The 17,641-nt window shown below is 32.4% G+C and overlaps 1 pseudogene; it reads left to right on the top strand.

Annotated features, from left to right (window-relative positions):
- The first annotated feature begins 2,251 nt into the window (after positions 1-2,251).
- Positions 2,252-4,407, top strand: LOC149543039 (spermidine copper dependent amine oxidase 2-like; annotated as a pseudogene).
- Positions 4,408-17,641: the final 13,234 nt, after the last annotated feature.

Genomic DNA, 17,641 nt, shown 5'->3' with positions numbered 1-17,641 from the left:
CTTGGTGACTAAAAAATATTGTTTCACACCAAAAACTGATGGCAGTTTTTAGTTATCAAGAAAATAAACTTCTTTCTCAAGAGTTTCAACCATTGCTAGAGCATCTAGTTACATTTCTTCCAGAAAATTGTCAAATTTTGTTATATTCAACCACATTTCCTTTGATTGTTAAATCGTTCAAAGATAAGTTTCCATGAAAGCCTTATGTGATCAATCTCATGGATGAGCTAACATTGAAAGGTATTACTCAATACTATGCTTTTGTTGAGGAAAGGCAAAAGGTTCATTGTCTGAACACACATTTCTCAAAGGTTGGTTTATGCTTTAGTTTATCTTGGTCCCATGTTGTCCCTTTTAGTCTTATTTTAAGGAGGAAAATACTTAAAGAACTTAAAGAACTTGTTCACATTCACAATCTTAAAAATATTCAGTTATGCTTATGTTAATGAGTAATATATCCAATTAGGAGTATTTTATATTTTATATTGATAGGTCAGATAACAATGTAATTCATTTTATTGTGCTAAAGTGTGGTATTTTAAAAGCTAGTATAATACAAGTCAAATTGTCAAAGTCCTCCAACAGTTTCCATTCTATTTTATAAAAATTCCACCAATCTTGTCAACTTGGTACCACAAAAGCAATGCAATGAATCTTTTTAATCATCACTTAGTTCTTATTGTTGTTGATAATGCTATATTTTTATGGTGGTTGCAGCTTCAAATTAATCAGTCAATAATTTTCTCTAATTTTGTCAACTGAGTTGAACTTTTGGCCAAAAAGATTATAGAGCTTGGGTATTCATGCTTTTACATACATGCCAAGATGCTCCAATCTAAATATATGGTCTTGCATTTTTGGTCATGTTATGTCGAAGGTCAATGCATATAATGGCTTCCTATAATATTTAGGTAATTGGTCACTAGTGGCCAAAGTAATATAGCATAAATGGCATAAAGACAAATCTTTGGGAATTTATTGATCTCATTTTTCTTTGGAATAATACAGTCGAGTACTTTTTTTTTTCCCCTTGTTCTTATGAAATTGAGCTGAATTATATAATAAGCTTGTACATAGCTTCATGATTGGGAAGAAGGTGGATATTAGCTCCCTTAGACTCTTATGCTTTTCAATTGGTAGTCATAACTTGCCTCCTATACTAGAAAACACTTTTGGCTTGTAGCTCATTGAATCATTAGTTGACTGGGTATGTTTTCTATCTAAATATTAGTAGGAATTAAAATCACCTCTAAAGTGAGCTTCTGCACACCACAGAGAATGAGTGTAATCTCTCCTATGATTTTTATCTTCTTATTTTTATTCTATTGTATTGTTGCTTCCATAATCTGAGCATTGACAAGACTTGGGAGCAACTCTGAAGTAGACTTCTTTGTGTCAATTTTTCTATCATCACATTTATTTTTTTGATCCCTTACTTTTTTCTTAATGAAAATCTTAGGTGATTTTGTATCCAACCTTAATCAATGTCGATTATGAGAAGCTTTCTTAAGATTATGTACTTGGATCATATGTGCTTATACCCAATGTTACTTATGTCACAATCTTCCATAAACAATTTTGTAAAAACAATTCTTAGTCGATGTGCCATTGTATTGCAATGAGGGAGATTGGAAGTCAGGACCACTTTTATGATACTTTCCCATTACAATTACATTGAAACCTTGTTGGTATTTCAATCTCTTTTATGCTCTATTCTGGTTCTCCTTTTTGACTATAATTGAAAACCAAAAATTTGCACCATTTCAGTTTGTTTTCTTGTCCGAATAACATAAATGAAATGTGAGAAAGAAATACTATATCTTGATCCAATATTATAGTAAATTTAAGTTTTGAGGATGTACTGGTGATGAAAATCTTCTTTTCTACATTGTGTTTTCTTATTGGGTTATGATTTCATGTTTGGCCTACTAGTTCTAATGTTTAGAGCTTTTGAAAAGATGGAACTTGTGTTATACCTCTCACTTTTTGTTCATCATTATTAATTTATTATTAGAGCCAATAAGTGGAGCATCTCTTACATTGTATTGCCTCTTTTCAATTTTGATATTACTTTTTTTTTACTATTGTTTGTTTATTCTTTGTATTCGAAATATGTTTCCACTGTGTTCAGCATAGAAGGATTTAATAATTTTTTATAGAATGAGAACTTCATGGGTGAAGCCTGTTGCATTATAGCTTTGATGGATAATGAGTATTTTTTTTAAATCTCTTGGATTTGGTCCAAGATGCAATGGAGTATGCTGACCGTGAGTCTGTTTCCAAAGATTATGTGCATTTCAAGGAAGCAATGAAGAAGAGGGGTATTGAAGATATGGATCTGGTAATGGTGGATCCATGGTAGGTTGTCTATTATTTTTCTACACTATTTGCAATTTCATGTTCACAATAAATGTTTTCCTTATATGTTAACTGCAGTGCATGCTTTGAGCATCTTCCATTGAATAAATGTCACTTGTTTAAATCACCATGACACCATCTTTTTAGGTGTGTTGGATATCATAGTGAACATGATGGCCCAAACCAAAGGCTAGCTAGACCACTTATATTTTGTAGAACTGAAAGTGATTTGCCAGTGGAGAATGGATATGCTCGACTAGTTGAGGGCATACATGTTTTGGTTGATATGCAAAAAATGATGGTTATAGAGTTTGGAGATTAAAAATTAATTCCTTTGCCACCTCCAGATCCCCTTTAAAAATATACTATAGGAGAAACTCATGGAGGACTGGATCAAAGTGATCTCAAGCCTATACAGATTGTGCAATCAGAAGGACCAAGTTTCTGTGTCAATGGCTTCCATGTAGATTGGCAGAAGGTTTCTTTTTTATTCTTTCATTTTGACTAAGTGTTAAGATACATGATATTTATTATGTCATACTTTTAAAAAAATTCAATGATGACATTATGTACCTCCTGTCACATTCAGTGCAAATTTTGGGTAGGTTTTACCCCAAGGGAGGGGCTGGTAATTTACTCTGTTGCATATGATGATGGTAGTAGAGGTCAGAGATCTATTGCCCAAAGGCTAAGTTTTGTGGAGATGGTTGTTCCTTATGGGGATCCAAATGAGCCACATTATAGGAAAAATGAGTTTGATGCTAGAGAGGATGGTTTGTGTAAAAATGCTCATTCTTTAAAGAAGGTAGTATTTCAAAAAAGTTTATGAATAATGTATCAAATTATTTTAATCTACTCTAAACTATAGTAGGACTTATAAATTATGTATAAATACATTTGTTTAATAACAGGTGTGAGAAATTAGATGTTTTCTCAAATAAGCACAAAAAACTCTTAATGACAAACAATATTGTAGATCTAGGCATCTAACAATGTCCTTTATCTGTACTATTGTAAACTATGAATACAACTTCTTTTCGCACTTTTATTAGGTACAAATGTTGTTTAGTCTATAAATTTTATTAGGTTTTGATTTCACACTCATGTTGCTACTATTTCAATATCTAGACATAAGAATCAAGCATTCTCAATACGATTGAGAATTTGCAAACCTAAAAATGTAAAGTTGAAATGATAGAGAATGGATGACAAGAATTAATTTAGTTTGTTTTGGGTCATACTTTGTAATGATATAATCTAATTGCAAAAGGTAAAATGGTATTTAATACATGTAATTAATAGGAACATTGATGAATTGAGAAAAAACTACCAATCAAATTTTGACCTTGAAGTTTGCAAGAAAATTAATCAAACACTATAAAAAGTAGAGTTTTTGTTCTTTTGATTGAACATAGAATCTTTATGCTTATTATTGTATGTACATGAGTAATTTATAATTTATTATTTTTGGAGCTTATTTCTCTTTTTTATTCTAAATTTAGGATGGTAAAATAGAAGTAGAAGTTAAACTTATGGGGATTCTTAGTCTAGGGACACTACAACAAGGTGAAACATGGAAGTATGGAACAATGATTGCTCCTTGTTTATATGCGCCTGTGTACCAACACTTTTTTGTTGCTTGTATGGACATGGCTATAGAATACAAACTTGGTGAAGTAGTGAATTAGGTTGAGTGTTCTCTGTTGAATATAGTTTTTTGGTATATGAAGGATTGGGGGCCCTTCTTATGGTATTGTGTCATTTACTATACTAAGAGATTGTACCATCTCAACTAATGATATTTTTATTGGTTGCAAATACATTTAGGTTTTCTAGGGTCAATATTTTAGTGGTAGACTTCCACAATCAGAACATTTTGGAAAAATAAAATAATTTTATCATTATGTATTATACAATGATGCTTTTTGGTGGTTATATTAATAATTGAAAATTTGTATGTAGGTTATGGAGGTGAATGTTTAAGTTGAAGAACCTGGTGCCAATAACATTCACTACAATGCATTCTATGCCAAAGAGGACTTATTATGAATAGAATTGCAAGCCCAGTGAGACTATAATCCATTGACTGCACATAGCTAGATTGTGAGAGTTCTACACCCTTGGAAATACTTGGTGCAAGTTGTTTAAAAGAAAGGTTTTTTTTAATTTCTCTTGGTTCAACATAGTTTACTGATTCATTGCTTTAGCTATGACTATCTTATGCCTATTCTCTCATGTTCAAGTACTACTTTTCATGTAGATACTAGTACAATAAAAGGACAAGGCGGTCTAGTTGGGAGAAGCCTTTAGAATTGATGACACCAATTGAGGTGAGACATCCAAGATTTCTTACCTCTTTCTTATATCAAATGCATATATATGCTATTACCATAGAATGGTTTATTAACTTATGTATTGTTGAATATCCTTGGAATGTATAAAATCTTAATCATCCCTCACATGGTAGATAAAATGTGGACTAGTTGATTGAACTTGTTTCATGTAGATTACATTTTTCTTTCCATGGCCTACCGCTCTTTTGTTGACATCTTATGGCAAGATCAGAGATCAATAAACAAGTCTATATGCTTACTTCTAAGGTGGGATGTTTTCTTTTTTGTCTTATGAAGTTGGGTGATCCTTGACATCCAAATTGTACCATTAGTTTTATGAGGGAATTGTCCTTTTGCACGAAATAAAAAATGTTGAATGTTGTCATTTTCATGATTTTTGATCCCTCTTAATGCAAAAATAGTGTAGCATATATAATTTTAAATTTTTTATAAAGGAGGAATTGCAAATTAGGCCATGAAATGGGTTGTTTTTGATTAAGTAAAATAGGTTTTATAGGGAACCTAAAACCCAAAATTTTACAACATAACATAAAGAAAATGAAAAATTCTAGCTAACAAGAGACTGCTGCTAAAAGTCAAAAATCGACAAAAGGCCTGAGGCCAGGAGGCAAAGGCTAGAAACCAAAAAAAAGAACAAAACCAAAAGTGAAGCAGACTATTGGTTGTCCTTCTCTAGGTCATGTAAAGTTTCTACAACTTCATTGTCCTTCTAACTATCTGCTCCTTCTTGGTTCCTGTTCTAGATCTCCACCTAGTCCGCCTTGTTCACCTAGTCCCTGGCTTATGTATGAGAAAACTCCATCTGCCCAAAATCCATCCCAGTCTTTTTTATAGTGTCCCTACCTAAGCCAACTCTCATTAGAGAGTCACCCAAGTTGACAATGTTCTCATTTAGAGTGTGAAGGGTGTCCACAATTTGTTTAGTCAACACCTAGTGGATGGATTCGAGCTTCTAGACTTTTTGTTCAACCAAGGAGAGTTTTTCCTCTCGTCCATCCTTGGTGTCCTAGCTACTATGGATGTTTTGGTTACCAACTTGGGGAGTTTTCTTTCCTGTGGTCTCCTAAACCCTGCAGGTATTCTAATTGGTGTCCTGGTTGTTGTTTTCCTTAAGGGCCTCCATTTCTTGAAACAACCATTTGATAAAGAAAAAATTATCTACCAAGCAATTCGTCACATTATTTATGAAATTGAAGCTAGTTTCCCACGTGTTGTTAGAAATGACCAACATAGCAGGGTCAATTAACTTGTCATAGTGGGTTCTACCATCAAGGTCCTCCAACACCTAGATGTTCACTGGTTCTCTGACAATACCCAACCTAGTTGTGTCCATGTTAAAATTTATCCAAGCCCTCCTCTTGTTCTTCCTTACCACCTCCCCACTTCTTTCCACCATAATTTCATTCATCTCCTTAGGCGGGGATATGAGGGGGTCAGGGCCATGGGTTTTAGGAATCTGGGCTTCTTCTTAAATCAGGGCCTAGTCGACCTTTCTTTTCCTAGGGTTACATGAAGGGAAAATAGGGGTAGCCTCCTCCTTGTTGCTATCCCTCTCCTTCTCCACCTCACTCAAATTGTCCTTACCTAGCTCCTTGTCTTCTTACTTTGAATTAGTATCCATCTCCTCCTCTTCCCCACTGCCAATTTTCTCCTCCCGAGGCTCAGGCTTGGGGGGATGGGGGAGGGGGTGCTTCTAGGACTCTTTCTATTGGGCATACAGGGGTTGCAAGAAATAGAGGTGGTTTTGGTGGGGTTTTCCTCATCCTCTATTTTAACGACTTGAACATCCTCCAAGTTTGAACTGATAGTATCCTCTAATTCACTACCCGGGTCACCAAGGGTTTTTCCTCTGGTTTGGGTTTTCAAAAACTCGTAAACCAGGAGAAGAAGTCCTTCGTGAAGGGTGGGATTAGTAACCATTTTTTTCTTGAAACCCTCAATACCCTTAGACATGGAAGTGTAAAGATAGAAGGGAAAATAAATTTTAACACCATGCCTAAAGTGGTTCAGCAAAACAAAATGGTGTGTTCTTATCCTGTTGAACCTGGGATCAAGAGTGATGTACTCAATGAGAATTCTAAGAACATACGTCCATAATTTCTTGATGGATTCAATATCATAGTAGGTATCAATCTTGATGAGCTTGTCTCTCTCCTTGTCATCCTTGAAAAATTCATTTACAACATTGGCTAACATTTTTTTGTCATCTTTGACAAATTCATGAAATGGGTTGTTGTCAGGACATACTCTTGGACATTAATTTTGCAAAAAATAATTTAATAAAAATAAATAAAAGTAACCAATTATGAAACAAAATGTAGGAATGAAAAAGTGTTGTAAGAACTTCCAAGAAAGTACTATATATGTTTTATAAAATCTAGGTCATATTAGTCTAAAGATTGAAGGATTCGAAAGATTGAAAATTCAATAATTTAAAGTGAATAGTGCTAGCTATCATAGTTTTGGAAAGAATGGAAATAATCTAGTTGAGTTAATGTCATTCTTGTTTAGATTTTCCTCTAAATTTTTGTTTAGATTATAGGAGTACTATTTGAAATGAATAGATTTTATATATATTGCTCATGTCATGTTGATAAAAGAACATGCACAATCCAATTGGTTTTTGGCATGAGCTTGAATATGTTAAGTTGTATGCATCTTGAAGCTGAATTTTGTATAACATTTCTTATGACAACATTAATTGGATGTTTTAAATATTGGTTAATGTTGTGATATTTGAGAAAATATGTTGGTTAATGTTGTGATATTTGAGAAAATATTTAATGTGGATGAGGAAGTCTGAACTTTGCATGGATTTTGCTAGCATTTGATAAATGATATTTCATCACTAATATTGTAAGTGTGTGGTATAGAATTAAACATTAAGTACTTTGAAATCTTAGGAGCTATGTGGTGAGTGTTGAGAACTTATGGTTCATGGGATTTACATTTATGTTTGCGCATTTCTAGATGTTGAAGAGAATAGGATATTTAGATGTAATGAGTATGGCTTCTAAGTACACTTCTTTTGTAAATGATAGGTTACTGACCACTATATGTTTTATTGGTTTGTAGGAAAGATTATTATAATTGCAAACAACTACCCTCCTCTTCATAGATCAAAAATAGAATACTGTGCTATGCTTGCAAAGATTGGGGTACATCATTTCAATGGAAGTAAGTTATTATTTCTAAACACATTAATGGGAAAAAATAGAAGAGACTCATACATCCTCTAGACCTACAATGCCTTGTTTAGAGTGTTAATAGTCATGTTACTGTAACAAATTTATCATTTTTTTCCCGTTTGATGATCTAAACTTGAAAGATGTCCTTTATATCTTTCATTGATACTGTATAATTACTTTTTTTGTTTGTAGAGTTTACTGATTTTGTTCTTTTTAGTATTTTTTTTGACAATGATATAGAGTGGTCTATTTAACTCAAACCAATGTGGCTTGGTTTTTCTAGTCTTTTATGTTGTAGTTTTATCAAATTCACTTGTTGCATCCAAAATTTCCTATATTACAAGGGTTTTTATTCTAAATTTTCTATATTGGTGCATTGTGCATCATTATTTGATAACATCAATTCAAATACATAATATCTTATAGATGATGTCACTAATAGATCTTGAGATGTTTCAACTACCTAAATTTTCAACAAACTTACCTTTATGTATGTTGGTAGGTTAAGCTATGGGGTCAATTCTTGTTACAGTTTGGTTCAACATCTTGATGCTATAGGATTAAAATTTCCTTTCCTAGAGATTTAGGTTTATAGAATATTAATGTAGTCTCTTTTGCAGTAGCCATGAAATGGACCTTTGATTATTTTTTTAGTTGATAAATTTGAAATTAGACTGTAGGGTAGTGCCGATATTTTCTATAATAATGAAACTAGTTCAACTATATTGTGATAATTTGATATTCTTTGCCCATCTAAAGAGCTAGAATTGGAAAATTTGTCTTTACTATAGCACACAACACACAGTGACACAAAAATACTATCATGAATCTTGTGTCTCATTTGCATAGCTTCAGGGTATAGTTATGAGCATGAATAATAATGTGCATTGAAGGTTATTTTCTATGACTTGAACCAAGTTTTGAGGACTTTAAATAAAATAGAGGATTTCTATCACAATTTCTCCAATGGCATCAAGGAATTTGGGAGCTTCATCTGATACCTAAACATGGCATTTTCTTGTATATTTATGCTATCTATACATGAATATTTTTTCTTTGCACCATAAAATATTACTAAAACTATATAAAGATCTTGCAAGGAATATCTACATTTACTCAATATCTTCTTCCTCACTGACTTTAGGAATTCAATTTTTGTGTTATTGTGACTTTGTTTCTTTCTCAAATTCATGGGTGCTATTTATGTTTAGGTGTGCATGATATTTTAAGATATTTGGTTTGGTAATAGGCTATAGGTTGAAGCCCTTGTATTTTAATATCATTTTCAAACTTTTACAATGTAATTCTTAAGAGAGATCGAATTCACTTGGTTATACCATTGAATCTTGAAATATTTTAGTGATTATTGTGACTGAAGCCAAGTTTTTTCTGCTAGACTAGTGTACTTATAATTTGTTTAAAATTTTCTTCTTAGGCATTGGATCTGGTAAGTTGCATAGATTGTATTGTCGGTGATGCAAAAGTGTGAGGTATCAGTGGAGGTGAAAAGAAAAGATTGTCTGTTGCTTGTGAACTAACTGCCAGCCCATCTGTAATTTTTGTGGATGAACCAACAACTAATATGCACTAGTAACTTGCATTTTTTTGTCCCTGTCAGGTGATTTTATTGAAGTTTTCAATCTATTTTTATCATATATTTCTATTTATTTATTTTGATTTGATCTATAGATATTGCATCTTGAATCCTATGATTATCCTCCTTTTCTTTTCATATCAGAAGTGGATAAATGCAATTTCTTTGAAATAATTTATTCTATCTCCTCTTGTAGCTTTGAAGTCTTATGCTTAATGAATATCAACATCTATTTAATAGATGCTTGGGTTGCTACTCTACATTGCTACTGATCTCTGATATGCCACGTAAATAAATGATCCTTTTTGCCCAAAAAAAGGGATTAGGAAGAGATGGTCGGCTAATATTAATAACTAGTGATTGCTGAGATCAACTTCTATATTTTTTTGGTGAGGTGTTCCCATCCCTAGGTCACCTGTCCCTATATCCATATTCCAATCTTGCCAGTCTAGTTTCATACTATGTTCATTTTCTCGCAGATGGAAACAATGTAAGAAAGTGTAGCAAGTCAACTTATTTATTGTTGATGAAATTCATTTAAATGGTGGAGAGGGTGGTCCCATATTAAAAGTAATTATTTCTAGAATGAGGTATATTTCAAGTCAAATTGAAAATCGTATTCGCATTGTTTCTATTTCTACTTCACTTGCAAATGCTAAAGATCTTAATGAGTGGATTGGAGCTACTACACATGGCCTTTTTAATTTCCCCCCCAGTATCTGTCTTGTACTGTTAGAGATTCATATCTAGGGTGTTGATATAGCCAACTTTGAAGCTCGAATGCAGGCAATGACCAAGCCAAATTACACATCAATAATTCAGCATGCAAAAGGAGGAAAATCGGCTCTAGTGTTTGTGCCAACAAAAAAAATGCCTAACTTACTGCCTTGTAATACTTTCTCTTTCTTCCCTCTACCGTTATAGTATTTTTGATTAATTAAGCTAGGGAATAGAATCTATTTGATCTGGTGATCCTTTGAATGTAATAAAAGTGATTGAATAAAATTTTAACACCTAGTTCTATGTCTAATTACAATATAATAGCTTATAAAAACCACAATAGCAGAACACATTTAGATTTTGTAGTTAATGTAATTACTCATAAAGGATGTTTGAGAACACTATAAACTGCTTTAAAATATAGATTTATGTGCCTGATCAATTTTTCCATTATGTTAAAGAAAAATATTTACATTTGGCTACCAATATACTCCTCCCTATGCTACTTATCAAGTTGTCATGAAAGAGGGAATAATGCTTGATCCAGTTCCCATAATGCTTTCAAAGCCTGTCATGATGACAAACTTTGCAATAACTGATAACTATGCAATTTTCATGGATATTCCTCTCTATTTTTCCCCAAAGGTATTTTTATTTTAGAGTAGTCTTATATCATTGCCTTACTATTTGAAGAGTATGGAGAAGTTATTGGAAACTATCTGAACTAAAATAGTTTAATTGTATGAATAATGTATTTAAAGCCTTAGAAATTTAGATCCTTTTTGTTCTTCATAAAGAAAATATAGGATAAAGGTTGTCTATACATCTCTCTAAAATAAATCAAATTGCTCAATTTTTCTTGCTACTATCTTAGGATATGGTGAAGGATGGATAATTCATTATTTCTTATGATACTAGAGTGAAAGCATGTTTTGACATACTGCCTCGATATGCCAAAAATGATTTTCAGATAAGATGGTTTGAGTTGCCAAACTCCTACATCTGTCATAATGTTAATGTTAAGACACAAGCATAATATTTTAGTATTGTCTTGATAACTTATAAACCATTTTGCCTTAAGTTTTCTTCAAGACTCATTTTTCCTCACATTTTTTAATTTTATATTTAATAAACTTACATTTTTCTCTTTTACAACTAGTAGTGGATAAGTTCATATTAGTATTGTCAATTTTATGATTATCCTACATAGGCTCGTCAATCACTCTAAAAACAAGCTGAGATATCTCTTAGGAGTCTTATATATCTCTAATTTTGTCTCCATTTCTAGTTGATCTTATTGCCTTGGATACAGGGTTGATTGGGAAATATCTAATTCTAATTTATGATTAAAAATGCATGCAAAAAACAATGTTATGTGTATGGTACTACACTAGATTCAGTAGGTAAGGTCAAGGGACTTGTAAAGTTTGATCTTCAAGCAGAACTTGAGGTGGGAAAGTTTTAGATTGAAGTTGGAGGAAATATGCTAGGGTTTTTTGACTTTGGACCTAGAAGATTTGGTTCTGAGGCAATATTTATACCCAAGGATTCTGGGTTAGATCTAGAGGAGGATGATGGTTACTTGATCTATTTTTTCATGATGAGAATACTGGGTATGGTTCTAGCTTACACTCAATTTTTTTGAGTTTTGAGTTGTCTTATATTTTTCTCTAGAGATGATAAGAAGAAACTTATATTTATGTGAAGGCTATTGTCTCTCAAATACATGATGAATAGGTTGTCTAGTACATGCCACTATTTTGAGAGATATAGTCTTTAACAAAATGGCTTATCATAATAACAATACCATAGCCAATATTGAAACTAGGATCGGGATAAATCATAGTATTTACTATTAATCACAATATTAGCAGGTGACATGTTAGGAAAAAAATGATTATGTTAGAGAAATCAGTCATTATGAGATGATCAATCAAGAAGAAACAATTGAGAGCTTAGAGTGACAATTTTTAGATGATCATATGGAATGAAATGGTCATGTGAGTAGAAAGAAACTAGAAAGACATTATGTATAGATGAAGGCATGAAATGGATGGTTTTGGAGCACTGAGCATTTATACATATCATAATTTGAGATCAAATGGGTGTGTGGGATTATACACATAGTGAATAATAAAGGAGCAAATTGAACCCTTCTTGAGGCTCACACTTGTTGAGGTCCACTTCAACAATGGCCCTTCCTATGAAATTGTTGTGTAAAACCTTTCTAATGAGATAATGTGTTATGAGCTCTTCATGAGTGGGATGGAACATGAATCCATGAGGTAGTTGTGCATCACCCAACTATCTTAACTTTAGTTATAGTCATGATATGGGTGATGCACAACTGCCTCCTAGATTCATGTTCCATCCCACTGATAGAGAGCTCATAACACATTATCTCATTAGAAAGGTTTTAAAAAAAAAATTCATGGGAAGGGTCATTGCTTAAGTGGACCTCAACAAGTCTGAGCCTCAAAATTTTTTTGACCAAGCATTGGTCAAAATTTTGACCAATGCTTGGCAATTTTCTACCAAGTATTGGTCAAAATTTTGACCAATGCTTGGTAGAAATTTTGACCAATGCTTGGCAATTTTCCACCAAGAATTGGTCAAAATTTTGACCAACGCTTGACAGTTTTTTATGAAGCGTTGGTTGAAATTTTGACCAATGCTTGGTAGAAAATGTGCTAACAATTTCAATTTTTTTGACCAACCAGAAGGTTGGTTGAAAATTTGATGAGAAAAATTTTCACCAATGGGTTTGTTGAATTTGGTCAAAGTTTGGTTGAAAAATAGAGCAAAATTTTGACCAATAAAGGTTAAAAAATAAGCCCAAATATACTAGTGTGTCTCATCATTCCGTCAAACAAGGAAGAAATTTATTAGAAAACTACTAAGTGTGCTGATTTTCTGTTCCACCTTTTTAGTAGTTAACTCAAATGCATGATAATCCTTTATTATTATGAATTAAATAAAAGTCTTTTACCAAGTTATTTTGTTCCTTTTTATCTTTCTAGATCATTTTGAAAATCTTAATTTCATTAAGAAACGTAGAAGTTATGATCATTTTATTGAAAGTGGTTTTCTGCTACCTGAAAATGTGCCACCTTTTACTCAGTCAATTTCTTATCCTTGGTGCTCATTAACTATTCTAAACTAAATCAAATGCTCAAAATGGTTTGTGCTCCTTGTATTTATCTTTCCAAATCCATTAGCCATTCTTAATTTCATTAAGAATTGAGTGAGAGATGGCATTTTTCTAAAACTAACTTTTGACTTCTTTTGCATTTCCTACAACTATTGAATATTGACAAGTGTCAACTTGCTTCTCCTTCTTCCCAGCTGCATGAATGACTCAAATACCTCACAAATGATATGTTAATCACCTCAAGATAATTATATTTTAATAATAACCACTTATCATAATATATCATCATAATTTAGCATTAATTAGCTACACATGCAAATGATAATCAATAAATCATTTATCATAGTTAATGCTTCATAAATCAAGTTCATGTATGGAAATGGGTTGGAAATATATTGAAACCATGGGATAAAGTTTTATAATAGATAAATATAAATATGACATTTTATAGGCTCATCATTCCCCCTAGCTGAAATTTTTCTTGTCCTCAAGCAAGGGATAGGCATTAGATAGTCATGAAAACTATTATCATTCCATACTTTTTTTTTTCATCTCTCATCTTCATATTTTTCATCAAGAATATAGGAGGCAGCCTAAAAATAATCATGAAAGGTCATCCTCAAATGGTCTATGAAAATAACACAAGGCACACATACGTCCCCCTAGCTAAAAGGTTGTTTATCCTCAAATGATAATGTATGTGTGAGGGTAGAGGAAAAAATACTTATGAAGCATATAATTAGAATAATGATAATTGAGAAACAAAATGCAATACATAGATAATCAATTACTAAAAATGATAAATATTATGAATAAATGGAAATCATAAACATAGTACCATTTTTTGTTGTGAGAAGCTTCAACTTTGCAAATAATTGAAAGTACAAGTCCCTTGACTATTGAAATTCAGGTCCCTCCATGAGTACTGCATATTTAATATGAGTACTTTCTTCATACTTTATAAAAGTTGTCTTTTGTATCACATAGTAGTTGCTACAGGATTGTCTATTGAATGAAAGAGAACTAGTTGTAGGAGTGATTGTTAAAACTAGATAGTAGTTGCTGCCAGACTAACTGTTAGAATAGGAAACCTACAGATAATACCAACTAGAGACTATTATTGAATATAAATTCTTGACATCATGAAGACTCAAATACTCAATTAAATTTTTTGAAAAGGTATGCAAAGACTCTCTTACATAATTAGAAACTTGATACACTCACACCCATGGAAAAATGATTTGAAATGTGGCCAACCAACTAGTTGTAAACTCCTCCAAAATAGTCATTGAGAAAAGAACAACTCATAAAAAAACTAAACTAGACAACTACTAACTCTAAGACATAGTGTAAGAACACTTATTGAATGAAAAACATACCCTAACCTCTCTTAACTTATACTAACTAGATTACATGTCCTACTCAAACAAAACCATTAACTGGTTCTTTGAAGTATCTTCCTCTTCTCAAAATCTTCCAATTCTTCACATGCTTATGAGCAATGAGATATAGTTGCAAAATCAATGGAAACTTCACAAACAACAATACTTTTGAAAATACATCAAAAAACTCACATATAACTTCATGTTGGCAATATATATTGCTATATTGAAGTGCATAAGTAAGTTGAAATGTTTCCCCTTTAGGTACAACTACATATGTAGCTTCGTCTTTAATTGCAAGTTCTTCCTTTGCTGCAACCATAGCTTGTGATAACATCTTTTCCTCCATATGAATGAGATGTCTAATAGGACACCCTTGTGAAAGAACAAATTTTGAAGCCTCCTTGTCAACTTTGCGTAGATGAGCTACTTCTTAACCCTCTTCTTGACTTTGAAAAACTAATTTGTGTGGTTGATTTGATAAAAGTACAGGAATTTCTACACCATCTTCATAAGGTTCATAGTTTTTCTCTTCAAAAGATGTTGGTTTAACATCTAATGTTAAGAAAAAATCCTCTAAATCATCCCAAAACTGATCTTCTTCAATATCTTCTTTACTTTTATGCATGGGAGGACTAATTTTTACTTTATTGCAACTCCCTTCTTGTAGTAGGAGTTCTAATTTGACATCACATCCATCATTACCAGCAACCTTGTGTTGATTTCATCATTTTGCAAAACAAGGCCGTGTTCATTTAACTCTTCAAAAATCAGCATTTTTTTATCAATATGTGAACAAAATTCCTCTATGATACTAGAGAACATGTCTTCATTGATTTCCAAACTTGCTAAAAATGATAATAGATCTTCATTCTTATACTCCATGGATCTAAAACCCATTTTGTGTTTTTGCAAACTATTCTAATCCTAAGTAATTTCAAAAGAAACTAAGACTCTAGAAAAATGGAAAAGACTGGCTACAAAACTTAGAGACTCTCATAGTTTGACCTGTCCTCAGCAATGGTGCCAAAAATGTTGGCTTCCAATTAGATCGATAACTTGTTTTTTAAACACAACTCATGGATTGGACATCCAAAATGAGCAGTTATCTTTATAATAGAGAAGATTCATTTAAATTGTCAACCCAAGGATGTACACTTGAAACAAGTCTATAAAGTATATGCATCATGAAACTCTCTGAGATATTCCATCACTACAAAATGATAATGTTGGAAATAAATCTAAATATACAGTAATGGCTGTAGGAAACTACAAGAAAACTACACAGTAATGGCTGTAGGAACTGTATATTATCTAATATGTCTATATCTGTATGTATGTCTACATCAAATGCTTGATTATAATTTTGAATATATTAGCTTATTGGTTCTATAACAAACATCTAACAAGTGTCTCATCATTCCTTCAAACAAGGACAAGATTTCTTACAAAACTAATGACTAAGTGTACTAATTTTTTGTTCCACCTTTTTACCAAGTTTCTCCTCCTTTTTATCTTTCTAGATCATTTTGAAAATCTTAATTTCATTAAGAAACATAAAAGTTATGATCATTTTATTAAAAGTGGTTTTTTGCTACTTCAAAATGTGCCACCTTTTATTCAGTCAATTTCTAATCCTTGGTGCTCATAAACTATTTTGAACTAACTCAAATGCTCAAAAGGGTTTGTGCTCCTTTTATTGAGATTTCAAAATCCATAAGACATTCTTAATTTCATTAAGAATTAAGTGAGATGTGCCATTTTTCAAAAATTGACTTTTGACTTCTTTTATATTTCCTGCAACTATTGAATATTGACAAGTGTCAACTTGCTTCTCCTTCTTCCTTGCTACATGAATGAGTCAAATAACTCACAAACAATATGTTAATCACCTTAAGATAATTATATTTTAATAATAACCACTTATCATAATAAATCATCACAATTTAGCATTAATTAGCTACACATACAAATGTTAATCAATAAATCATTTATCATAGTTAATGTGTCATAAATCAAGTTCATGTATGGAAATGGGTTGGAAATATATTGAAACCATGGGGTAAAGTGTTATAGTAGATAAATATAAATATGATGTTTTATAGTCTTATCAAGCATCTTGTAACTTGCACCAAGCTGGAAGTCCTTTGCCACTTGTCACTATAGGATTCATTGTTTTGCAGCCATGTGTCAATTTTCAATCAGTCAAAACTCCACATTGTCGCTAACATCACTACACATGTTGCTTAATTTTTTTTTCTCCTATCACCATCTAGGCCCCATTGGAAAGGCTAGGCTTCCAAAAGCCATTTTTCATTAAGACAACATGAGTAGTGAGTGGTTTAGCATTTAAAGATTTAAAAAAGTCATATCCCAATGAATGTGGGATTAAAATTTTTGAAAGTCCCTTATTCTTACAACTGTCTGAGTCTCTACTACATTCTTCACATGTCTCTTCTTTCTTCATCAAAGGAGTCTAGTGGTTTCCCATGGCCCGTGCTTCAAACTACCCATTTCCCTCCACACATCATTTCTAACCTCAAGCCTTTGGCATCCATCTTCCTCACACCTCTCTGAATGTTGCTACCTATTATTGCTCCTCATTATGCTGATTCCCTTTGCTTTATTCCACACCTTCTCCTTCCATAGTTTCTGGTCTTTCCTTTAAACCATGAAGCTCTCTCTACCTTTTTTGTCATGCTCCACAATTTACTTCTACCTCCCTTTCCTTGTTGCTCTGCACTGCTTGATGGAGAAAAATCCTTACTTTTAAGCCTGTGACTTTGTAGTGGTTTGGAAAAAGAATTTAGTTTGTTATCATATGTGCTCTATCCCTTAAATAGTTCTAAAGGTGTCTCCTCATTACAACACCCAAATTCTATGTAGGAGAAGAG

Source organism: Cupressus sempervirens, chromosome 8, assembly GCF_028749045.1.
Source record: "Cupressus sempervirens isolate cs-2001-9-10 chromosome 8, ASM2874904v1, whole genome shotgun sequence".
In the NCBI taxonomy this organism is placed as follows: domain Eukaryota; kingdom Viridiplantae; phylum Streptophyta; class Pinopsida; order Cupressales; family Cupressaceae; genus Cupressus; species Cupressus sempervirens.
This window is presented reverse-complemented; position numbering and strand designations above follow the sequence as displayed.